The following is a 27,446-nucleotide window of genomic DNA, read 5'->3' on the forward strand; positions in this document are numbered from 1 at the left end:
GCCAGATAGTTGTCTTCCAAATTTCTTGGCAGAGATAAGTGAGTGCCTCCTGTGCCACCTCACTTTCTTGAAAGATTTCAATTTTTATTCCATCAATTCTGGTGCCTTGTTCTTTGCAAATTCCTTCAATGCACTTTGGACTATATCCATGTAAGTTACATATTCCGATATTGGAATTAAAAAAAAAAAGTTCTAATTTTCATTAAATCCTTAAAACCAATGATGATTCTAATGTCACTCATGGGGACTTCTTGTATTGCAGAATAGAACTGAGTTCCATAGGATTTTCTTGCATGTAATCATTGCACATTACATATGTATGCCAAAGTTAGGCAATGAATAAGGAAGACCAAAGATGAATTGATGTCTCTGAATTAAAGTGTTGGTGAAGAATATTGAATGCACAATGGGCTCCTAGAAAAATTAACAAATCTGTCTTAGAAACAAGCTTGGTGACATTTTGTCTCACATACTTTAGATATGTTATCAGAAGGAATCATACTCTGGAGAAGGAAATCACCCTTGGTACTGAACAGAATCAGTGAAAAAAAGGAAGACACAATGGCTGCAATAATAGAATTAACTTGGTGGGATGTAGCAACAACAATTTTTATAGAAGCATATTGTTAGGCCTTTCTTCTGAATTAGTGTGGCATCATCACTAAATAATTGTGTACAATAATAGTATCATAATATGAATAAATTACTCAGCCTTTTTGAGTCTTGTTTTGTGTTCTCTCTTCATTGACAAGTGGAGGGAATAGACATTAAAAAGGTCTAAACAAATGCACAGATAAATATTTAATATACATTGTGATAAACTATTACATTGACCCTCCACCAAGCCCCTAATAAGACTTTAAATTTTATTTGGAGGGAATAATTACTATATTTGGACAGTGTACTATGACCCCCCAACTCGATTCCCAACTAGCTTTACTATAAGTCCTGGTGTGATGCTGTAGGTTAAGTAGTGGACCACAAGGTCAATTTGAACTGCAAAGTTGGCTGCTTCTCAGAAACTCTACACAGATAGGTTGAAAACCTTTCAGTGGAGAGTCTACCTTCCCCTTTACCCTCTGAAACTAGGCTCCCTTTTGAAAGCTTATAAACCAGACACTTAGTGCCTTTATAATCCCCTCATTTTGGGTAGCCAATGTCTAAATTGCCATCCCTGCCAACCTGTGAACTAAGGGAGTTGGCATGATCCTAGCTGTAAAGATTTATTTTCTCTTTTGAGCTACTATATCCATAAGTATAGGTCAAATTCATCAAATTGTAACAGGTTACTCTTTTTTTTCCTCTTCTTTCTTCCTCTAGTCGAGTTCTGATAATCCAGCCATTGAAACCAGGTTAGATGGGTGTTATTTGCAAGTATGGATGTTCTTGTCCATCTCCTCTCACTTCATATCAGCTGGACGTTTCACTATCCACTCTAGTCCTCTGTGGCCATGCCCCTGTTCCTGGGTCCAGGAGTCCGCAGGTCTAGCCATACTGCTGGCCAACCAGATCTCAATCAAGGTGGACAGGAGTCTGTTGAATGTGGTCAGAGAGCCCACAGCTTCATTGTTGTTTTTCCCTCACTTCCCCTTATCGGTAGACCAATGTGTTCACCAGCAAGAACATATGCCTGCTGTGTATTCCCACTGAGTCTCAGTCTTGGGAGTGGGTTTTCCCTGAAGGGACCTGATTGCTGGCCCTGATGGCTCCCTGGTGAACAACTTACTTGTTTTTGTAGTAGTCAATCAGGCTGCCATTATTGTTTTTGAATTTTCCTGCTGGTCTTTCTATCAAGAAGTAACTTCTGTTCTTTTAGCAGCTCCAGGCTGGTCTGCTTGTCCTTTCAGGTGGAAATTTTCCACCTCAAAAAATTTTGGATGGGGATCCAGATTCCACCTATGGTCGTATGCAATGCAAAGGCTCTGCAGGAAGCCTCCTTCCCTGGGCAAGTTCTAGCCCCATTTTAGGTATTCCAATCAGTTGTAGGCTGAAGATGGATTTAAAAGATTTCTATGGTGATGTTTTTTGCTATTCCTTTCTCTCCTACTCAAGTATCTATTTTATGATAGTAGGCAAAGGAAACCAAGAAAGAAAAGATAATCAAACATCTTAACATTATTTCCCATCTTTTACCCATTCAAACCATGCTTCAATATATGTATCCCAGAGCCCTGTTTTTCCAAGGTTAAGCATACATCACTGTTTACCTCTGTCTCACTTAACCCATGCAAACCTGCCTACATATTCTCACTTCCACCTTGTTCTTCCATTTCCGTCCCCCTTCTAGTGTATTGCTAACCCCCACTAGCACCCACAGTGTCTTGTATCTCTTCCCTTCCTTGCACTCCACCCACCCCTCCCTCCCTTCGCCCCACCCCCTATACCCCGGTAACCAACAAATAATTTTTGTTTCCCTTTTAGTGGGGGTACTTTTTCTTAAGCTTTTATAATAATGGTCCTATGAAGTATTTCTCCTTTTGTGACTAATTTCATTCAGCATAATGTCCTCAAAATTCAACCATGTTATGTGGTGGCTTGCAGTTTCCTAGTTATTCTACAAGGTAGAATAATATTCCATTCTGTGTATGTACCAAAGTTTGTCTATCCATTCTTCCATTGATGGGCACTTAAGCTGTCTCAATCTTTTTGTTATTTTAAGTGGTGCTGCTATGAACATTGGTGTTCATATAACTACTCATGTTATGGCTTGTATTTCTTGTTGATAAATACCAAGTAGAGGAATTGCTGGATCATAAGGTATTTCTATTTCCAACCTTCTGAGGAAGCACAATATTGTTTTCCAGAGTGGTTGGACCATTTTGCAATCCCATCAACAATGTAGGAGGGGCCCAGTCTCTCTGAATACTCTCCAGCATTTATTGTCCCCTATTTTTTTAGCTCTGGTATTGTAGTGGTTACAAATTGGGCTGCTGATCTCGTGGTCAGCAGTTTGAAACTACCAGCTGTTCTGCAGGAGAAAGATGAGACTTCCTGCTCCCGTAAAGATTTACAGCCTCGGAACCCTGTACAGGGTCTCTATGAGTCAGAACTGACTCCATAGCATGTAACAATAACAACAACTTTTATGATGCTTGCTGTTATTGCTGGTGTGAGATGATATCTCATTGTTGTTTTGATTTGCATCTCTCTAATGGCTAGTGATTGTGAACATTTCTTCATGTTTGTTGGCTGCCCAAATCTCATCCTTGGTGAAGTGACTGTCCGTGTCCTGTGCCCATTTTTTGATTGGGTTATTTGTCTTTTTCTTGTAGAGGTGTTGTACTTTCCTATATATTTTAGAAATAAGTCACTTTGGAGTCAATCTAAAGTCTGGATCCACTACTGACTTTAAGCAAGTTATGATTCTTCTCAGTGCCACAATTTCTTATTCTAAATCAATGAGGATAATAATAGTATATATATATATATATATATATATATATATATATATATCGTAGAATTGCATAATGATCAAATGAATATTTTATGTAGAGTGCTTAGATAAATGTCTGGTATATATAGATGTTATAAGTTATTATATTATTATCTAGTACTGTAGAATAAACACAGGACCACGAGATTGGTTTGAACCACAAGATTGGTAGTTCAAACTTACCAGTGACTCCTTACGTGTCACCATGCATCAGAACCAAATTGATGGCACTTAACAACAGCCACATAATTGTTATTATCATCAGTATCTTTATCCATCCTAAGAACAAATCTCTGAACTCACAGATTAAAATTATGTACTTATATAATACACATTTAACTATTAAAATTTGTAAGTAAATATCCACCCTTGAAGTATGTGAAATCATCCTGAAAAATCCCAATTGTCACATAATATATTTTTGGAACAACTGTCCTTGTGCTTTCTTACTTTTGCTCACCTTTTGTTTACAGGAGACAGGTTCCATTGATTAAAAAAGATGATTCAAAACACTTCATTGCATTCAGAAATTTTCTCCACTTACTAAACCCATTATGTAATTGCCAGCACCCAGGGTGGATACTGAAAATCACTCAGAAGTGCCTGCTATTATAGGAAGCTATTCACCAGTCTTGTTTCTGGTCATCTGCTTTTGCTTCTTGGACATGATTAGTGTTTATCTGTGGCCCTAATACTTAATTGAGTATGTGTTTTGGTATTTTTTATGCTTTCTGATTGCTTCCAGGTAGATGTGATCAGAATGTGGGCTTCCTTTTTCACTCTTCTTATTGCTTAACTCAGAGTAACTTTCACAGGTGTTGTCTGCCTCCCTGGTAAATGGTAGTTGGTATTGGTTCTTGACTGGGATTTGGTGTTTTATAGAGTGTAATTGTAGCTTGACTATATTGCAGCAGTTTCTGTCTCTTCTTGGATAATATAAGTAGAGAAAGAGTCCCCCAAAGTAGAAGGGGGAGCATAAAACAGCAAAACAGCACCAGCCAAAAAAAACCCCCAAAAAAGCCAAGAAAAACAACAAACAAAACAACAACAACAACAAAATTAGACTGAATACTGTAGTCTATAATCACAGAAAAGGGAGAGAAGGAAAAATAAAAATTCTGTAGCCTAATATGTGTATGACTTTAATGTCCTCTCTTTAGCTTCTTGCCTTCAAAACTGCCTGAGAATTTTCAAGATGCCAGTGTTGGCTGTATGCTGTACCTCAGTATTTAATTTAATTTTTGACCTGCTTTGTTTTTAAACTTTCTTTCCTTCTCTACATCTCTGTTCTGGCCTTTATGGTATTTAAAAAAATAAACAACAACAGTTCAGGGCCAGCTCTTGGGTAGAAGTATCTGTGTGTATGCATGCACAAGAACACACCAGTGGTGAGGGTGGGGGTGTCCACTCTCTCAGGCACCCCCTCTAGTCATAAAAATGGAGGTGCACAAATAGTGGGGGAGGGGTAATGAACAGATATCCAGAAAAAAAAAAAGAAAAGAAAAGAAAATCAGAACATAGCAAAACCAACAAAGTGTATTGTCCACCTTTCCTCCGAGGTTCCCACGGCATTTTCCTTTGGTGTGTATGCTCTCCCACTTGGTCTTGTCATTTGGTCTCATCCAAGCTGTCAGCTCCCGGCCGCTGAGCCAAGCAGATTCAAAAGTACGTGATTTCTTACCTCTGCTTCAAGTTCCACTAGCTATAAGCCTTCAAACTTTTAAAATATTTGTACTTATGTGATTTTGAATTTTGGAGTTCTGCCCTGGATCTGCTTTGCCTGGTATTGTGTGGTATTACTGACAGTGAACTTCACTGCACCTCCACACTAGCCACCATTCAAGGCTATAGGTTTTTATGGGAAGTGAACTTTAACGATGTTTTTAACAAATAGCAATGATTGTGTCACTAAGTCACACGGAAATGTCATCATAAATACCTTTGAAGGATTTCATAAAGCAATATCACATCAAAATAGGATGTAAACATGTGCAATCTATAAGCAGATAGCCTGTGTTCAAATTACAGGGCTCCCCTAATTTACTGATGATGTGATCTTGTGCAAATTTCTAAAACTTTAAATCTCTTTATCAATAATTACAAAATTGGAAGAAGAGCAAGTTTACTTCCCCCCACCCCCCCACCAAAGGAACGATCAGACCTCCTCTTATAAATAACATGGAATAATGTAGGGCATTTACCTATTCATGGAAACAACAAAATAGTTCAAAATATATGAAACAATGGTATTGAAAATACTGAATATCAGCCAAGGATGGGAAATTATCACTGAGAAATGTGAAACTAATGAGCTGACTCACGATTGTCTGGCTTAGTGCTTTGAGAGGTTACAGGCTATGGAGAAAGGAGGAGGAACACAGAAAGGGCTTGGCAGATTAATTGAGCCAAGGAGACAGAAGTAAAAGTCTTGGAAAACTCAAGCAGCTGGAGTTCACAAAAGAAGTGTACTTGTTATTAGGAACCACTGAGTAGGTTATGACACAAAGACTTCAGTGCATCTTGGACTTCTTCTTTCAGTAACATAGGTTCTTCATCATATACTACCTCTTGAAATGGTTGAACATAGACCTTTTTTGTGTGTGTAGTATAGTGATTCTCAATCTTCTTTTGATGTTTTCTGCATGATTTAATATTTTGTCCATAGGCTTGAATTTTTCCTTCAGTTCTTTCACATCGAGCAATGCTGAGCATATTTTCCCCTTTGGTTTAATGATTGCAGGTTTTTGCACATTTCATTATAATCCTTGACATTCTCTTCTTGAGCTTCCCTTTGGAAATTTCAGTTCAGCTCTTTTGCCTCCTTATTTCTTCCATTTTCTTTAGCATATCTACATTGAAGAGCAAGTCTCTTCTAACATCTATTTTGGCCTTTTCTTTCTTTCCCAAGTTTTTAGTGACATTTTGATTTCTTCAAGTATGATGTTTTTGAGATGTTCATCAAACAGCTCTTCTGGTGTTTGGTCACTAATGCCAAATGCTTCAAATCTGTTCTTGATATGTTCACTAAATTCATGTGGCATATGTTCAGGGTCATATTTTGGCTCTTGTGTACTTATTTTAATTTTCCTCAGCTTTAACCTGAACTTTTATAAGATCAATTATATTTGGTTGTACAGTGTTCCCAGGCTCTGTTTTGGCTGCTGTTATGGAACTTCTCCACCATCTCTTCCCACAAATGTAGTCAATTTTATTTCTGTGTATTCCATCTGGTGAGGGTCATGTGTACAATCACCCTCAGTGCTGCATTAGTATGTTGAAACATTTCAATTTGTATTCAATCAATTTCATTAATTGTTTTCACTAATGCCGTCATTGTAGTTTAGACTTCTTTCTTCAATACCATTGGTTCTTGATCATTTGATATATTCTGAAATCATTGAACATCAACTACATTTTTGTTACAGTGACTGTGTATTCCTCCAACCTTCTTCTTATGCTTCCTGCATCATTCAATATTTTTGCCATAGAACATTTCAGTACTGCAATTTGAAGCTTGACTTTTCTCTTCTGTTCATTTAGCTTGAGAAATGCTGAGTGTGTTATACCATTTTGGTTTTCTAACTCCAGTTCTTTTCACTTTTCATTTGAATATTTTACTTGGTCTCTTCAAGCTGCTCTTTGAAACTGTCTCTTCTGCTCTTTCACTTTTTCATTTCTTCTAGTCACTCAGTGTATACTTGGAGAAATTTTGAAGTGTCATTAGTTCTACTGAAAAAAAAAAAAAAAGTGAACTTTTCCCAAAGTATTAAAAAGATAGCCACATTCACTTTTCTTCATTGTAGTTCAAGAAAATTTACTTAGGATCAACATATATATCAGACAACATTGTTTCAGTCCTAATTATCAGATAAATATCTCAAAATTGCTTAAATAATAAGTGAATCTAAAGGTTCAAATGACTTATTGCTAGATAAGAATTTATTTGCTCACAGTTCTGGAGACTTAAAGTTCAAATCATGATCTCAGCCATGTTGATTACTTCAGTGAGCTTCTCTCCTAATTTTTGGTGTCTATTGACAATGTTTAATGTTCTTGCTTTTAGAGGGCTCTCAAATGATAAATGGCTTCCCCCTTGAATATTTTTGTATCTGTTCTGCTCTTTTTATTAGCCAACACTCAGAAGTTATTAGGTTTATGACCCAGCCTATTCTGGTAGGATTTTAATTAATATAATAAAGTAGTGCCCCTAGTTCCAAGCAGGATCATAATAATAGGTATAGAAGTTAAGATTCAACACATAACACCACAAAATAATTACTACAACTGAAGTCTTCAAGCATCTGGCTCACAAGCTGACTCTTGGCATTATAAATAAGTAATTGAAGTACTGTAAGAATCCTGAGGACCTGGAATGCAATGAGAATATGAAATGTAAAGTCAAGGAGTCCAAGAAGAAGTGCATGCAGAAGTTTGGGGCTGTTTACAAACCCAAAGAAGACACAGAATTGATGTAACTTATGGGGCCAATAGCACTATGGGTCTTCTCTGTCCTACCCCCCTACCAGGGCTTGTGCTATTGGTGACATATCACTCTGGGGTGTATCAAACTCTGCAGATTTCAACTGAAAGCCACAATAATGAGCTCCATCTACAAGTGATCCCTAGTTGTGAGCTGTTGAGGGTATGGATGGAAGCCATCAGAAGCAAGGGTTTAAGGAAGACCCCTAGCCCAGACTCTCAAACCCGAGTCTCCTCCTCAGTTGTGTTGTCAGGGCCATGTGTGCCTCCACCAGACAATCTGTATTATATTTTAATTTATATGTGGATATATTGAAAATAATTTGCAAAAAAAAAAATGCATTTGTTTTTTAATTTAGTTATGAATGAGGGAAATGTTTTGTTTATCTTTTATTTATTTATATTTTGTGATACTAAAAGAGTTTGTGTTTTTTCACTATACACAGAACATGTCCCCTAAAAAATGGATGTGTAAATCACTAAAAAGTAAATTTGGTCAACATTTTCTCAATTACAGAACATACTAAATCAGTTGGGATAGCAGCTTTGTCTATCTCAATCAAATTTTACCACCCAGAGTCTGTCCCTTTATATATTATGCAAAGCTAAATACTTATTGGGAGATTATATCCTAATATGTTTGAGGAGGCAGAGTTAACAATTTAACATAATTCTAGAATATAACAGCCACTGCACAATAAACTGTTTTTTTACAATTTAAACAAATCAATTTTCTCAGTATTTATATTAGTGCGATTCAATCAGAAATGCTGATTAATAAAATGGTAGATGAACACACAATTACTTATCTTTATTAACATATTAGCATTTAAAATCATATCAGAATGAGTGGCATAAACTCTTGTTATGAACACACCTCAAACAAAACAATGAGGCCATATTGTAGTGATTCACTAGATTGTGCTCAGAAGATATTTATTGAAAATAATCTAGTTTTCTCCCAGGACAATATCTTGCCTAAAGTAAGAACTCAACAAATGTTTGCTGAATATACTGACAAAGAAAGAAGCAAGAAGAGAGGGCTCTCTTAACTGGCTATAAAGTATTATATTTGAAATTACCTTGGAGATGTTAGTTTAAGAAAGATGTAAATGCATGTGGTGTACAAGTAAATAAATTCAAGATGCCAACAAGGCAAACAAAACACTGGAACCAGAATAAGCAATGTCAAGGTTTGTCAATAGCACAGAGAGAGAGAGAGAGAGAGAGAGAGAGAGAGAGAACTGACTTCTTTAAGAGAAAACCAAGAAAAAAAAAAATTACTGGACCATTCCTTTTTTCACCCAATTCACATGGAAAAAGACCAGAGAGGCACTATAATAGACTATGGCTGTCTGCCTTAATACTCAGACAACCTAGAGAGTTTTAAAAAATATTTTATTGTGAATTGTGAGAGTTTACATGGGAATACATTAGCTTTACATCAATCCTATCATGTATCATTCATTGCCATGGTTGCAATCTCCTCCATGCATCATTAACCAACCAAGGGGTATATCCTGCAAACCTGTTCCCTGTTTGTCGGCACACAGCCCCTCTCCCTCTATGGGTCTAAAATCCCCAGTTGCTCTATCTCTCCACATCATTGTCTCTGCCTCCATCTCTGGTTTCACTGCTTCTCTGGGTAGGGTCTCGCACTCTGCTTTTCTCCCTTGATGGTCCCAGGTACATCCGCTTCTAGACTGCAAAGTAAATCACTCCCCTCCTTTTGCTACAAAACATCTACTTTTACATTTTCAACCCTCACAATCAGTCCTGATAACAATTAATCACTATTGTATCACAAGAGACCTATCCACATCTCCTTTCATCGGCCTTGCCTTGTAGACAGATTGATTACTACTCAGTGGAGATTCTACCTTCCTCCATGCCCTCTGGATCTAGGTTCCCTCTTGAAAGCTTGTAAACCATAAGCCAGTCACTTATTGCCTTTGAAGACCCCTTCCCTCCCATTTTGGCTAGCCAATGTCCAAGTTGCCCATCCATGTTTATTCTGTGTATGGAGGGGTGGGAATGATCCTCCCTGTAAAGATTTGTTCCCTCTTTTGAGCTACTGCATCCATAGATGTAGATCAAGTTCATCAAATTGTATCTTTTTTTCCTCTTCTTTTTTCTTTTAGTTGAGCTCTGATCATCCAGTCATTGAAATGAGGTCAAATGGGTATTATCAGCAACTGTGGGTGTTCTTATGCATATGTCCTCTCTTATCAGCTGGATGTTTCACTTTCCACTCTAGTCCTCTGTGGCTATTTCACTGACTCTGGGCCCAAGAGTACCAAGGCCTTGCCACATCGCAGGTCAACCAGGTCTCCACCCGGTTTCACAAGAGTCTATTGAATATTGTATGTAGGTCTTAGCTCGCAGCTCCATTGCTGTTTTCCCTCACTTCCCTTTATGGGTGACGAACATGGTCACCAGTCAGAGTATGTGTTCCGATTGAGTCTTAGTCAGACATCCTAGTTTTAAATAATTTATTATGGATCTATCACTCTTAATTGTGTTCATGAGGAATGTGTACATGGACTAAGAGGCAGTTGTTCGAAAAGAACATGGGAACACTGAATGGTTTAAAATAAAGAAAGGTGTTTGACAGGGTTGTATTCTTTCACCATATTTATTCAACCTGTATGCTGAGCAAATAATCTAAGAAACTGGGTTATATGAAGAAAAACATGGCATCAGGATTGGAAGAAGACTCATTGATAACCTGAGATATGCAGATGATATCTTGCTTGCTGAAAGTGAAGAATACTTGGAATATTTACTGATGAAGATCAAAGAGCACAGCATTCGGTATGGATTACATCTCAATGTAAAGAAAACAAAAATCCTCACCACTGGACCAATAAACAACATTCTTATCAATGGAGAAAAGTTTGAAGTTGTCAAGGACTTCATTTTTCTTGTATCAACTATCAACACTCATTGAAGCAACAGTCAAGAAATCAAACGATGTATTACATTAGGGAAATCTGCTGCACTGGAACTTTTTAAAGTGTTGAAGAGCAAAGATATCAGCTTGAGGATGAAGATGTGCCTGACCCAAGTCATGGCATTTTCAACAACTTCATACGCATGTGAAAAACTGGGCAGTGAATGAGGAAGACCATAATAACCTCATATGGATGCAAAAGCTGAACAGTGAATAAGGAAGATGGTAGAAGAATTGATGCCTTTGAGTTGTGGTATTGGAGGAGAATACTAAAAGTGCATGTACTGCCAAAAGAACCAATAGATCTGTTTTGGAAGAAGTGCAGCCAGAGTGCTCCTTGGAGGCCAGGATGGCTAAGCTTTGTCTCTCATTCTTTGGACATACTATCAGGAGGGATCAGTCGCTGGAGAAGGACATCATGCTGGGTAAGATGGAGGGTCAGAGAAAAAAAGGAAGACCCCCAACGAGATGGATCAGCCATGTGGAATCATTGATGGCGTCAAGTGTGGCAGCAGTGGTGGGGTTGGCCCAGGATCGGACATTGTTTCGTTCTGCTGTGCATGGGGTCGCTATGAGTCAGTTCCGACTCAATGGCACCTGACAACAACAACAACATAGAAGAATTGTTGCTTTTGAGTTATGGTGTTGGAGGAGAATATTGAAAGTGCCATGGGCTGCAGAAAGAACCAACAGATCTGTGTTGGAAGCAGTGTAGTCAGAGTACTCCTTGGAGACCTGAATGGCCAAACTTCATCCCTCATATTTTGGACATATTGTCAGGAGGGACCAGTCACTGGAGAATGATACCATGCAAAGTAAAATAAAGAGTCAGAGAAAAAGAGGAAGACCCCCCCAGTGATATGCATTAGCAAAGTGGCAGCATCTATGGGCTCAAGTGTGGCAACAATTGTGAGGTTAGCCCAGGATCTCACAGTGTTTCATTCTGTTGTGCAAAGGGTCGCTATAAGTCAGTACCAACTCGATGGCACCTAACAACAACAACAACAACAACATTACTCATGAATCAATAGAAACCTATTCATATTTAGGGATTAACTTCCACAAGTACAAAGTTGAATTTCTTTCTTTCTTTTTTTTTTTTTTTTTTTGTCCTAAAGTGTTTACTTTCAAACTTGAAGGGACTTCAATTATTCCAAGTAGTTTTCGATAACATTCTTCAATCTTTTCAGACCAGAACCTTTCACCCACTCTTTGGTCCCTTGAACTGCCCTTCTTTGGTTCTTTTCTGTTTTGTCAAATGTTTCTTGAAGTGTAGTAAGCAGAACTGTACTGGGTACTCCAGCTGCAGTTTGGTCTATCATTGTTGGAATTGCTTTTGCTATGCCGTGGTCTTCCAGTTGGTCTACTGTTACTAGGAGTATAATATCTTCTATAGTTGTAATCAAAAGAGTGACTTCTGATCTCCTTTCATAACTTCGGCTTCTAGAATGCCTGTAACTGTCATAATTATCATAGTGTGAAGAACTGTACACATTCCTTCTTTCCTTGGCTTTCATCTGATTTGGTGTCTTCTGATCTCCTCATGAAAATTAGATTTAAATTTGATGTCCACAAATCCATTTTCTGTCCAAATTATGTAAAGCATCTTCGACATCACGAACATCCTCAAATTGAACATAAGCAAATCCTATTGGATATTGAGTGTAGAAATCAAGTGAAACATACACATCAACTATAGGACCACAGTGACCAAATTCTCGACATAAATCTTCAGACCTGGTATGGTCAGCCACATTCCTCATGAAGAGAGACGTGTTTGGGGTTCAAACATAGCAAGACATGTCAGCAGCATGGGTATCAGCCAGGGGCTCCACACACCTTTGTGGATCCTGGTTTTTTTTTTTTATCAAGACACATTGTAACAAATATTACACTAGAGTCAGATCAACTGTGTTCATATCTTGACTTTGTAACTCACTAATTTGATTTAGAGTAAATCATTTTACCCTCTGCACCTCAGTTTCCTCACTTTAAAACTAAAAGCAATAAGGCATTTTCTATTCAAGCATTAAGTCAACTAAATAAAAAATCTTATATAATGCACTAATAAAATGCCAATCAAAATATTAAGTATTCAGTAAACTGTGGTTACTACAAGTACATAGCCTTTTGTTTACAGTATTTGAGCACAAGTCCCAGTACTAGTTTTAATATTAAATAATTTTTTCATTGCCATAAAATAATCTTAACTGATATGCACTTGCTTTATAGAAAGACCTGACTTGAAAAGTTCTTAAGTTTGATGTAAACATTATTCCATTCAGTATGAATATTCATATACTTCCCTATAGAGACAATATGTTTGATTGGGACTACAGTCCCAGAGTCCTATGGGTAAAATTACATAACACATTTCATATCATAGTGTAACCTCTCTAAAACATTGTTTAAATGGCTGTAAACACATACATACCCAAGAGCTATGAGATAAATGATTTTATGATTGTATGTAAATCTCTATAATTGGTCAAAATGATTGCTTTATCCACTTATGTTGGCCCTTAAAAAGGCTTATAGAAACAATTGATTCTTGTCCCCTTTAAGGAAATGAAGGGGCTTTGAAACAAAAAGGAATAAGGATTGGAATCATTCAACAGCTGCTTCATCCAAAATACTTATTAATTAGCTTTTTCTACCTTTGCTTTGATTCAGAAGTATTTATCCAAATAACAGGTCTCCAGGTCATACTCCAAACCGGAGGAATCTGAATCATTGAAGTTGAAATCTTTGAATCGTCATTTTAAATAAGATCCCAAAGTAATTTTTAGACATACTATATATCAATAAACATTGCCTCAGATTCTAGAGATAAACTTATCTTTTTTTTTTTTTTCTATTTGTCTGTTAGTGATTTGAAGTCTTGGTGTGTACTGTGAGTTAATGATCTGGACTGCAAGGTTGGTTTGAACCTCAAGATCTGTGGTTGAAGCTCACCAGCAGCTCCTCAAAAATCCTATACTGTGTCGCTATGGGTTGGAACCAACTCAATGGCACTTAACAAGAGCAACAATTAGTGATTCAATATCATCCTATTTTCTTCCCAAGTATGTTTTGTATTACATTCTGTGTACTTTAAATAATGGTTCCAGAAGTATTATTTAAAGTCTTTTAAGTTGTATTTGATATGCTCTATTATCTCCTGGTACTCTTAGCTGTAACTTTCTTACTGCTGAGGGTTGTCACCTGGGCTTTCTATGTAGATGTCTTGGAACAACTTCTGAAAAAGGAGTGTATTTACTTTCTTCAGAAACATAAACCAGAGAGTTAGAAATGCTACAGAAATAGCTATTATTTCCTTAGAAATGGCAGGAATGTAATAAATGTGTCATTTATTCTTAACAAAACATCTGAAATTAGTAACAAGAGTGTATGATGATGTACTCAAATGCTTCAAAGGAAAGCACCTAAGTGAACATTAAGTAGTTACCTAAGACTTACAAATATTAACCTGACATTGATTTCTTAAGCATAACAAAAGTATGGTATCAATAACTGGTATAATTTTATTTGAATCTCAAATCCACAATTTATGAGATTAGTGAATTGATCATTGTTTTTGTTTAGGTGTCATCGAGGTGGTTCTGACTCATAATGATGCTATACAATGTTGATGTCTGTAGCAATATTTCATTTAAAACTTAATTTTATGAAAATATCATAGCTAATTTATTCTATTTTCATGGTTATTTTTGTAGTTTCACTTGTTGAAAGCTGTGAACAATGTTGCTATAAACTTTCATTAACATGTCTTTTGGTATACACATTCATTTTGGGGAGATATACCCCTATGCAGTTTGGGTTGCACAACTCAAAAGGAAGAGAAACAGCTTGAAATTTCCATTAATAACTGGAGCCTGGAATGCATGAGTTATGAAACTAGGAAAATTATAAAAAATGAGTTGGAGTGTATGTATTTCAATATTCTATATATTAGTGAACTGAACTGGACTGGTACTGTCTATTTTGAATCTATAATCACAAGGTATACTATATCAGGATGACAAATTGAAGAGGAATGGAGTTGCATTCATCATCAGAAAGAACATATTAAGATCAGTCATAAAGAACAATGGTGTATATGATAGGATCATATCCATACGCCCAAAAGGAAGACCAGTTAATACCACTATTACTTGAATTTCTGCACCAAACACTAAAGCCAGTGAGGATGAAATGAAGAATTCTACCACCTACTTCAATATGAAATTTATCTAACATGCAATCAAGATGTATTGTTAATCACTGGTGATTGGAAATCTAAGGTTGGAAACAAAGGAAGGATCAGTAGTTGGAAAATATGACCCTGATGAAAGAAATGCCTCTAGAGATCTCATAAGAGTATTTTGCAAAACCAATGACATCTTCATTGCAAATTACTTTTTAAACAGCATAAAAATGACTATACACATGGATCTCACCAGATGGAATACATAGAAATCAAATTGACTACATCTGCGGAAAGAGACGATGGAAAAGCTCCATATCATCAGCCAAAATTAGGCCAAGGGAAGACTGTGGAACAGACCAATTGCTCATATGCAAATTCAGGCTGAAGCTGAAGAAAGTGAAAATAAGTTCATGAGAGCCAAAATATGCCCTTGAATATATCCCATTAGAATTTAGAGATCATTTCAAGAACAGATTTGGTGCATTAGATGCTAAAGACTGAAGACCAGAAGAGTTGTGGGATGACACCAAGAATATCATACAAGAAGAAAGTAAAAGGTCATTGAGAAGATAAGAAAGAAAGAAAAGACCAAATTGGATGTTAGAAGAGACTCTGAAACTTGCTCTCCAGCAAAGAGATGCTAAAGTATGCAGAAAAAGTGAGGCGGTACTAGAGCTGAACAGAAAATTCCAAAGGTCATTGTGAGGGCAAAGTCAAATGTTATAACAAAATGTACAAAAACCTGGAGTCAGAAAACCAGAAGTGAAGAACATGTTCCACATTTCCCAAGCTGGGGAACCTAAAGAAAAAATTCAAACCTTGACTTGTGGTTTTGAAGGATTATAGAGTCCTGTTGTGATGCTATGGGTTAATGAGCCAGACTGCAAATCCATTTAAACTGTAAGGTCGGTAGTTCAAGCTCAACAGCTGCTCCTTGGAAACCATATACAGGGTCGCTATGGGTTGGAACCGACTCGATGGCACTTAACAACAACAACAATGAGCAAAATACTGAATGATGCAGAAAGCATCAAAAGAAGATGGAAGGAATACACAAAGTCACCATACCATAAAGAAAAGGTCAGTGTTTAACTATTAAAAGAGGTAGCATATGATTAAGAACAAATTATCCTGAAGCAAGAAGTGCAAGGTACAACAAAATTGGAAAGAACAAGGCCTTGGAAATTGATGGAATACAAGTTGAAATCTTTCAACAAATTGATGCACCGGAGGCACTCATTCATCCATGCCAAGAAATTTGGATGACAGCTAACTGGCAAATGACTAGAAGAGATCTGTATTTTTGTACATTCCAAAGAGAGGTGACCCAATGGTGAGAAACAATTGGGTAATATTTATATCCCAATCAAGTAAAGTTTTACTAAAGACAATACAAAAGTGACTGCAACCATACATTGACAGAAAGCTTTCAGATGTTCAAGCCAAATTCAGAGGAGGATGTGAATGAGAGATAACATTGCTGATATCAGATTGACCTTGGCTGAAAACAGAAAATAACAGAAAGATGTTTAACTGTGTTTTATTGACTACACAAAGGCTTTCAGTCATGTGGATCATGACGAGCTATGGACAACATTGCAAAATTCGAGTATTCCAGTACACTTAATTGTACTCATGAGGAACTTGTACATAGGCCAAGAGGCAGTTGTTCAAACAGAACAAGGGAACATCCAATGGTTCGAAATTAGGAAAGTTGTATGCCAGGGTTGTATTCTTTCACCATACTTACTGAATCTGTATGCTGAACAAATAATCTGAGCATCTGGGTTACATGAAAGAAAGCATGGCTTCAGGATTGGAGGAAGACTCATTAACAACCTGTGATATGCAGATGATACATGCTTGCTGATTGAACAAAAAAAGGACTTAAAATACTTACTAATGAAGATCAAAGACCACAGCCTTTGATATGGGTTGCATCTCAATGTTATGGGGAAAAAAAAATCTTCACTGCTGTAACAATAAACAACATCCATATAAATGGAGAAAAGTTTGAAACTGTCATAGACTTCCTTTGCTCAGATCAACCATTAACAGTCATGGAAGCAGCAGTCAAGAAAGCAAATCTGCTGCACAAGACCTTTTGAAAGTATTGAACAGTAAAGATGCCAGTTGGGGACTAAAGTGTGCCTGACCCAAGCCATAGCATTTTCAATAACCTCTTATACATGTGAAAGTTGGACAGTGAATAAGAAAAGCTGTTGAAGAATTGATGTATTTGTGTTTTGGTATTGGAGAAGAATACTAAAGTACCACAAACTGCCAAAAGAATAGATCTGTATTGGAAGAATACAGAGTTCTCCTTGAAAGTCAAGATGTTCAGACTTGGTCTCATACTTCGGACATATTGTCAGGAGGGACCAGTCATTGGAGAAGGATATTAAGTAGAGTGGAAAGTCAGAGAGAAAAGGAATATCCCCTTTGATCTGGGTTAGCACAGTGGCAACAGCAACTTGCTCAAAGTAGCAATGATTGTGAAGTTGGCCCACGACCCGAAGTAGTGCTTTTTGCTGTTCGTAGGGTCAACAATTCGATGACACCTAACAACTACAACAACAACCCCTGTGTGTGAAATTTCTGGTTCATAAATATGAATATAAGGAAACCTCTTGATGTATTAGTATGAGCACTGGGCTGCTAGCTGCAAGGTTGACAGTTCAAACCACCATACTTCTAAGACAGCAAGACAAGGCTTTTTGCTCCTGTAAAAATTTCTTCTTGTTGTTATGTGCCACGGAGTCAAACCAACCTTGTGTTTTAGTACATTATCCTGCAGCACAATGCCAGAATTCCTGTAAGGATTTAAAGCATCGGAAACCCTATACAGGATTGCTATGGGTTAGAATTAAATCCATGGCTGTGGGTTTGATTTTTTGCATAAGTACTAATATTTTTAGATTTTGTAGAAGCTGCTTATTTCCCAAAATTGTTATATTAATATACACTACCAAGGTCAGATGTTCAAACTCGCAAGCTGCTCCTCAGCAGTCATTTACAGGGTACCCGTTGCTCTTTAAAAAACCTGTATATTCAGAACTAACTCAATGGCACTTAACAACAATAGGGATTCAAAACTTACAGGGCTGCACTTAACAATAACAACTTTAAGTTTCATATTGCTTGTATCTTAATCAACACTGAGATTGGCAGTGTTGTTTTGTTTTAAAATTTTTATAAAATTTAATTTTTATTTAATTTAAAATTTAAGTTGATTTGTGATACCAACACATAACCACTATGCTAGCAGAGCTCCCTCTATCAGATGTTGTTCATTGTAGTTGAGTCACTGAATAGGTTTTGACTCATAGCGACCCTTTGTTGGGTTTCTGAGGATGTTGTTGTTAAGTACCATGGAGTCGGTTCCACCTCATAGTGACCTTGCACAGGGTTTCCAAGGCTGTAATCTTTATGGGAGCAGAACGCCTCATCTTTCTCCCACTGAACTGCTGGTAGTTTCAAACTGCTGATCTTGAGGTTAGCAGCCCGACTCGTAATCACTATGCTACCAGAGCTGAGGATAGATGCATTTAAATTATCTTCTTCCATTACCTAATTAGTCATTTCACTTTTTATTGATGACTTTTAATGAACAGAAGTTATTAATTTTAAAACAGTACAGGCTTTGAATTTTTTACTATTAGTGCTTTTTGCATCCTCTTTAAGAAGTCTATGCCTAGCCTAATGTCCTGAAGAAATTCTCCTCTATTATCTTCTAGAAGCTTTATTACTAAACTTCTTACATTTAAGTTCTTGATCCATCTGGAATTGTTATGTGATGTGCTACAATGTTTGAGACAAAATTGAAATCTTAACACACGGATACTGAGTTGATTTAGAAGTGTTGAAAAAAATATCCTTTTTCAAATGCATTTCACTGGCAGGTTTCCCAAACGCATTTCAGTGACAGAGGAAAAAGAGTTATGGTGCATACATTAATAAAAGAAATAAAAGACTATACCTACAAATCTTATGATATTAAATAAATAATAAGGGTATATTATGAATAACAATAAAATATACCTTTAAAGTAAGTATGGAACTTCTTTGAAAAACAGAAATTAAGTGATTTAAGACAAAAGAAATAAAACATGCATAATTTTATATCTTTTAATTGCATCACAATATAAGTTGAGAGAGGAAAATGAAAGGAAGAAAGGAAGGAAGCAAAAGAGGAAGGAAAGAAAAAAGCAAAATGGAAGAAGGAAAGAAAGAAGAGAGAAGGAAGGAGTGAGAAAGAAAAATGGAGAGGGAGGAAGGCAGGCAAAGTTCTGTATATTTGAATAATAAATTTCCAACTGTATATTTGAATATTAAATAGTAATAATAATAATACCTTTTTGGTACAGACAAATATGTCACTCATTTTGAGACCATTAAAATTTGATATCCTAAAAGACACACATAAAAAGAAAGTGCCAATCACACTTTCATGAACATGGGGTCAAAAATACTAAGATATTGATAAATCTACTCCAGTGTTACATATGAAAAATAATGCTATCATAACCACGTTGAGTTATGTGAGGTTGCTGGACTTGTTTGATATTATCAAATCATTGAAGGCAACACATGTGTTGTTGTTAGTAAATGCTGTGGAGTCATTTCTGACTCATAGTGACCCTGTATAAAGTTCCCAAGGAGCAGCTGATAGGTTTGAATCACTGACCTTTCAGTTAACAGTGTAGTGCTTATCATAAAGCACCATACCAGGACTCTACAGTACATATTTTGTGTTGTTTGGTTTAGCATTTCAGTGCTTATCTTACAGCACCATATACCAGGACAAATACAGTAGAAATGCCCTATTGGGTTTCCAGGATAGTAATCTTTATGGAAGTAGACTGGAACATTTGGTAAATTTGAACTGCTGACCTTTCAGTTAGCAGTTGAGAGCTTAATAAATATGTCCACCAGAGCTTCTAACCTCAGTGCTTACTTTATCAACCTCATGTTTCTCTACCTTTATCTTCACTAAATCCTAACCCTCCACATTATAGATGCAAATATGTCAGACTATACTTTGTTTCCAAGTATTTGTACATGTTGTTTTCTCTGCCTAGTTTTCCTCCTCCATTTTTCACTTGACAGTGCCTGTTTGTCCTTCATGTCTCAAACTGAGATGCAGCAACTACTTTTGGGGGGTATTTTTTTTATTGCCAACTGAGTGAAGGTTCACAGAGCTATATATAAGTTTCATATTCAACAAATCATAGTTTGTTTCATCTCAATACTTACAATCACCTCCATGTAGCAACATTATTACACTTCCTCTTTGTTTTTCTTATTTCCATCCACTTTTCTTCCCAACGCCTCTGAACCTTGTCCCTAGGTAAATGTTGCTCTTTTGATCTTGAATGTTTAACCATTCCTTAGTGAGCATACCTCAATAGTGTTGGTGTACTTCCTCTATACCTATCAGCTACTTGGTTGATAATTGGTCCAAGAGGGTGAGTTTTGTTCCAGACCTTAATGGTAGCAGAGGTCTAGAGTCTTGGGTTCCTCATCTCTTTCTGACCAGTATGCCTGGTCTTTTTTATAATTTGAGATTTTGTTCCACATTGTCTTCCCCTCAGTCTAGGACCTTCTAGATGTTGGTAATGATATTTGGGCACCATCTAGATCTTCTGGTCTCAGAAACATAGAGACTGATGTTCAGGAGTTCCAATAGTCCATGAGACTAATTTGTTCCAAATATCTTCAATTTTCCTTACTCTTCTTTCTTTTGCATATGGAGAAACCAATAGATGCACTTTAGAGGGCTGCTAAAGAGTTTTTAAGATACCAATTGCTACTCACCAAAGTAGGATATAGAACATTGTTTTGTGACTATGTTATTCCAATTAACCCTTGTATCTCCCGAGACTGTGATGCTGAACTCCAAGTCGAGCAACTCATTGCTTCAAGGTGCTTGGCAATGTTTAAGGTATTTTCATCATTTAATCCCCTGTATGTTCCACTGTATTCATAGATGTGCTTGCAACAAAGGTAAATCTCCATGTACAAATATCCTGTCACACCTTTACATATTTGTGGGTATATTCTCTCTCCAATACCTATTTAGGTTATATAACTAACTGCCCATGTAATTACTTGTAGAACACTGTTGTTGCAGGGTTGTATACATAAAAGTATTTACATTTATCCTCTTTAACCTTGCTTTCCTCCCTGTGTTCATCTATCTTTAGCATTATTTTGCTAACCTTGTAATGTATCTTTCTCTTCACCTTATCCAATATGCTTCTGTCTTCTAACCAGTGAAATACTCTCCCTTCCCTCTCACCTTTAGTAACCATCAAAGAATGCTTATTTTAGTATATAAACATTTTATTACTGCAGTTTGTGTCTTTTTAGTTATGTTTGATAGTGCATTTATGCCATTTATCAGAACCTCTAACTTTGTCCCAATTTTCTCTTTGATGATCTTTATAGTTTTAGGATTTACCTTTAGGTCTTTAATCCACACTGAGTTTGTTTTTCTTTATGATGTGAGATATGGGAGAAGCAGCAACTTTAGAGATAGGTTTACATCCCCCCCCACACCCATTCATTCATCTCTTTCATGACATTTCAATTGATTTGAATTGACTGTTCACTTAAAATCTCTCATTATGTATGAATGATATCTTCAAAACTGAAACTGTTTTATTTACCCTTGTATCTTGACTTCTTACCCCTGAGATTGACCTATTTGTTGTAAAGTACTGTCTAGTTGGCGTTGACCCATTATAACACAACATAGGGTCTCTGAGGAGCAGCTGGTGAATTTGAACTGCAGACCTTGTGATTCAGACTGACCTTGGGGTCGAGTGCATATCCTACAGCATCACAACAGGACCCATAGAAAGTAATAAATATACATAAGTTATTAAAAATCCATTTAATTTCCAAGAGCAATTGATCTGCCTGCACTTTTAAAATTCACAATTCCAAAATTCCCGAGATAATTTCCAGATGCCCTTACCTCTGCAAACCAAACATCATTAGAGTTCAACAGTGCTACTTTCAAAGGATGAAAAGAGAGGAAAACATTCTTAAGTACAGACACGTACCAGAAGATGATTAAAAGAGCAGGATCACCTGAAGTTTTTGATTCTTGTTAAGGATTTTTAAAAGCAAAACAGACACGTACCTGAAGATGATTAAAAGAGCAGGATCAACTGAAGTTTTTGATTCTTATTAAGGATTTTTTAAAGCAAAGTTATCAAATCTCCCTACACTGGAAGGTCTATGTATTTTGGATGTTAATGTAATTTCCTTCACATTGCATGTACTTTGGTTATTTTGGATAAATGAATTTTCACCCAAAATAAAACTATGCTAGAAAGCATTAAAATGTTGAAGAGCAAAGATTCAACAAATCATATAGTTTGTTTAATCTTAAATCAGCTTGAGAACTAAACTGCACCTAACCCAAGCCATGGTATTTTCAATAATCTCATATGCATGCGAAAGCTGGACAGTGAATAAGGAAGAACATAGAAAAATTGATGCTTTTGAGTTATGGTGTTGGAGGAGAATATTGAAAGTGCCATGGGCTGCCAAAAGAACCAATAGACCTGTTTTGGATGAAGTGCAGCCAGAGTGCTCCTTGGAGGCCAAGATGGCCAGACTTCATACTTCATACTTTGGAAATATTGTCAGGAGGGACTAGTTGCTGGAAAAAGATATCATGTTTGGTAAGGTCCAGGGTCAGAGAAAAAAAGCAAGGACCCCAGAGAGATGGATTGGCCAAGTGGCAGCATAAATGGACTCAAGCGTGGCAACAATAGTGAAGTTGGCCCAGGATCAGGCAGTGTTTCGTTCTGCTGTGCATAAGGTCTCTATGAGTCAGTGCCAAATTTATGGCACCTAACAAAAACAATATTTTTATGAGATTGTTTTATTATATCCTTTTTATTCAATCATCTATATGATCTACTATGACTGAACCAAAGAATTATATAAAATCATAGGACTGAAGTATCCTTATTCATCATATAGTCCAATCATAATTGGAAGCACAAATATCCAGAAGTAAGCACTAATGAAGCTTGACTGCAAGGACAGAATAGAAAGACAGACTTCTCAGTATGTGTTTTTAGAGGCCTTGGAAAGAATCTGAGTCTTATTTGTGTTGATACCTTAGATCCATTCATTAAAATATTACCCAAAGAGTTAAAACAATATGTCTATAGGAACCCCCTATGGAATACAAATGCTTCTTGGGAAGCATTAAGGCTTTAGGAAAGCATTAAGTATTAAGGTTTGCATTAAGAAATTATTATTCATTGGCTACCTATTATACCATGTACTTTTTACCAGATCAGAATGCAGGGAGAGAATGTAGCACAGAAGAAAGTTGAGAGTAGATATGAAAAACTATGTTCGAATTAGTTAAATAACTAGCCCAAAGTTACACATCTGATAAGAATTAGACTGAGAGAGCAAATATAAATTTGATCTCAAAGCTTGCCCTATTTCTACCACCCTGGGAGGCAAAAAAGATTGAGTTATTAACTACTGAAAAGTTGATGGTTCAAATCAACCCAGTAGACATTCAGATTGGGAGATATTTCTGCTGGTCTACTTACGAAAGAGCACACTGATTTAAAAGCCTAGGGTGCATAGTTCTACTCTGTCAAATGTGTAACATCTTCATGTTTTTGTTGTTGACATTGAGTCAGTTCTGGCTCATAGTGACTCATATAGGGCTTCCAAAGAGCTGCTGGTGGGTTTGATCTGCCATGTTGCAGTTCAAACAAACCTTGCTATCCAGTGTTTATCCTTCAGTGACACACCAGGACTCCATGAGTAAGAATCAACTCAACAGCAGCTGTTCCTTTTTGTTTTGTTTTTAAAACATGCTATGGGTAACCAAATCAAATGGAGGGACTGTCTAAAGTTAGGTAAGGTTGGAAAAGTGATCCTTGTTCACAGAGAACAGAAACCATCAAGAGGAAAATACCAGAGAAATGTGAAACATGAGAAGATAAACTTAGCCTTTATTTTTTTTCTATTCATTTGTTAAGACCATCAAGTCATTTCTGACTCATTGTTGTTGTTGTTGTTATGTGCGTGGAGTCGGTTCCAACTCAGCAACTCTGCACAGGGTTTCCGAAGCTATAAATCTTTATGGGAGCAGAAAGCCGCATCCTTCTCTCATGGAACAGCTGAGTTTAGCAGCCTGGTTCGTAACCCCTACGCTACCAGAGCTGACTCATAGTTACCCTATATAGTGTTCTTCAGAATTAATCAGACAGAAAGAGAAGCCTGATATTTTCTTGTAATTGCTGGTCCAATTTCCTGAATGCTCTTCCTTTCCTGGGGATTAGAAAACAAGGCTATATGCCAAGCATCGATTCAGCTTTGCTGTACTGATTTATCTTTCCTGGCTGAAATACAGTGAAGAACTGTATTGATTTCAGCTCAGATTCTCATCTGGGTCATTGAACCTGCATTCAGCATGTGGCATTCTTCCACTCCTGGAGGCCTAGAGACACCCTTAGTCTCTTCCTGGGGGACAGCCGACTAAGTGGGATGAGACTGTTTGTTGGAGTCCCTTTCCTTGTCTGGGTTTGCTTTACCTAACAACATGCCACACTTCTTCAGGGAACAATGATGGGAATGACCCTGGCTTTCCATCTCTGGGAGACTAGCAGGGCAACATCTAGCCTTGCAAAATGCTGTTGGTTTGAGCACAACTCTTTGCAGGCAGAAATTCAATTTTCCCAAATGCCCAGCTTTTCTCTCTCCTTTTCAATCTCCTTTCTGCTATACCACACATGGAAAATTGTAACATAGGTGCACCAAGATTTCACTTCAGTAGAAGATATAATGAAAAGTGAGGGAACCTCTCTTAGGCACTCAATATCTTCATTTCTATGCTTGGATAATTGAATATGATGGTATCTAAATTTGTATCTTTTTATGACTATAGGAAACGAGTACTGGTGATGCAGTGGTTAAGTCCTTGGAAACTAACTGAAGGGAATCCACCAGCAGCTCTTTTGGAGAAAGATGAGCAGTCTATTTCTGTAAAGACTGATTAGGCAAACCCCTTGCCATGGATTAAATTGTGACTCAAAGAGATCCTGTAGGACATGTTGCAATGTTCCATAGAGTTTCAAGACCTTAAATAAAGCCATGGAAACTCTATGTCACAGGTCTAGTCTATCTTATAGGGTCACTATGAGTTGGAAGTAATTGGAGGGCAACAGATCTGCGTTGGAAAAAGTACTAGCCAGAGTGCTCCTTGGAGGCCAGGATGGTCAAACTTCGCCTCTCATACTTTGGACATATTGTCAGGAGGGACCAGTTTCTGGAGAAGCATATCATGTTTGGTAAGGCAGAGGGTCAGAGAAAATGAGGGAAGCCCCCAGTGAGATGGATTGGCAAAGTGGCAGCATCTATGGGCTGAAGTGTGGCAACAATTGTGAGGTTGTCCCAGAATCAGGCAGTGTTTCATTCTGTTGTAGGATTCATAGGGTTGCTATGAGTTGGTACTGACTCGATGGCACCTAACAACAACAAATAACATTATAGCATATAGATTGTACACAAAATCTGATACATGGCAAAAAAGAAAAAAAAAAAAGGCATATTCTTTGTTTTAAAACTCAATGTCTTAAAACATTACCAAAAGTATCTTCCCCACTGAAAACATTAAAGGTACTAATTTTATCAAGTGCCATCCAGCTGGCTCCAACTTATAGTGACACAGTGTAGGGTTTTCAAGAAACAACTGGTGGGTCTGAATTGCCAAACCTGTGGTTGACAGTCCATTGCTGATCCTACAGTGCCTCACCAGAAATCCTGAGATACTAATACTTATATTAAATCAGCTTTTGTCGTTTCTACAATGGCTTAAAACTAGAAATCACTCCTTCTGTCTTAATAGCATTCCTGTGCCATTGAATTCTATACCTTGTTTATGAAGTTTTTGAGGTAAAGGAGATATAAATTAATAATTTACCAAGAGCATATCTCATAGAAACTACTTGAAAAGATAGAGTGAGGTTTTTTTTTTTTTGCTTTTGTTTTCTTTGTGCGTTTTCCCTGTCTGGTAGAAGGGGAGACAGGGAGTTCAAGTAGCTCATTATTTACAAGCCAGATTCCTTCCTGTAAGAGTTTTGTCAAATCCTCCTTCAGAAATCACTTCTGTACAACTTGCTGAAAAATTATTACCTGGATGCTAAAATACTCAATATTGTTTCAGCAAACAATATTTTGTTATTTTTAAGTGCATTGGGTAGATTCTGACTCATGGCGACCTTGTATAGCGTTTCCAAGGAATGGCTGGTGGGATTGAAACACCAACTTTGGAGTGATCAGTCCAGTGTTTGTCCTACAAAACCAAACAATATGTCTTTTTAAATTAAGATTTATTTTGTCCTTCATATTCTTTGAAAATCCTAAAATCAGCCACTGCAAAGCAGGATCAAACTTACCTGTTGCTCCTATGAAATCCTATAGGGGTTTAGAATGACTCACTGGTATTTAACAATAGTGATAGCAGCATGATTGGTTAGCTCTCCAGTTTATTTAGGAACTCAAACATTGGAAAAGAGGAGAAGAAAACTATTAAATCTTGCATTGTAAAATCACAGCTCATTTGTACAACTCATAGTTTAGTTATTTAAATGCAAATATTTATGAAAATTAAAAATGACAAGAAAAAGCTTTGAAGTGAACTGAGAGATCTGACACCTGACACCCAGTGTAGAATCTGATGTTTAGTCAGTGACTTTTGACAAGACCCTGCACTGTTCAGGGCTCACTTCATAACTGTTAAATGAGGAAACTGCCTGCCTATTCTCTTTCAGCTTGGCACTATAAAAGCAAATCCAAATTCTAATTTAGGGCTGAAGAATTGCAGTCCCTATATAATGAGACCAGAGATAATTTCTGTTTTAGTGAGCATTATGCCATTGTTTCTGATGATGATTGGACACAGAATACCATCTGTGAAAATAAAACAAGTGCCAACTCATTAAAAAAAAAAAAAAAATGGAGGGCCTGTGGTAATCTCCTATATCAATCCCTGAAATAACAGAATCCAGATGAGGAACAGATAACCTCCATTCCCAGGTTCCCATGATCCTTCTCTCAGAGTAGCTACTCTCAAAGGAACTAACAAGCTACTGTCTTCTGGAACCAACATTCTGTACAAAACCACTATCCTTACTACTTCTGTGGAAACGGAAAGTGTGACATGATGACCATGCTCTAGTCAGCACTTTTTTAAAAATAAAAGACACAGTACACTATGGGATAGACAGGTTAATGCTAGAGTATATTGTTTGACATGTAAATTGAAAACCAAGAGAATCTGAGGTTAGAATTCCAAATATAAACTAAAAATCGATTCAGTTATATGCTTTTTCTGAACATCT

At 37.0% G+C, this 27,446-nt stretch overlaps 1 protein-coding gene and 1 pseudogene across 2 annotated transcripts in view; one reads left to right on the plus strand and one right to left on the minus strand.

Annotated features, from left to right (window-relative positions):
* GABRG2 (gamma-aminobutyric acid (GABA) A receptor, gamma 2) overlaps positions 1-27,446 on the plus strand; it is a 199,538-nt gene that overhangs the window by 130,030 nt on the left and 42,062 nt on the right. The gene's annotated exons all lie outside the window — the stretch shown is intronic.
* LOC102824596 lies at positions 12,120-12,667 on the minus strand (annotated as a pseudogene).

The sequence above is a fragment of the Chrysochloris asiatica genome, unplaced genomic scaffold, assembly GCF_000296735.1.
Source record: "Chrysochloris asiatica unplaced genomic scaffold, ChrAsi1.0 scaffold00073, whole genome shotgun sequence".
Classification (NCBI taxonomy): domain Eukaryota; kingdom Metazoa; phylum Chordata; class Mammalia; order Afrosoricida; family Chrysochloridae; genus Chrysochloris; species Chrysochloris asiatica.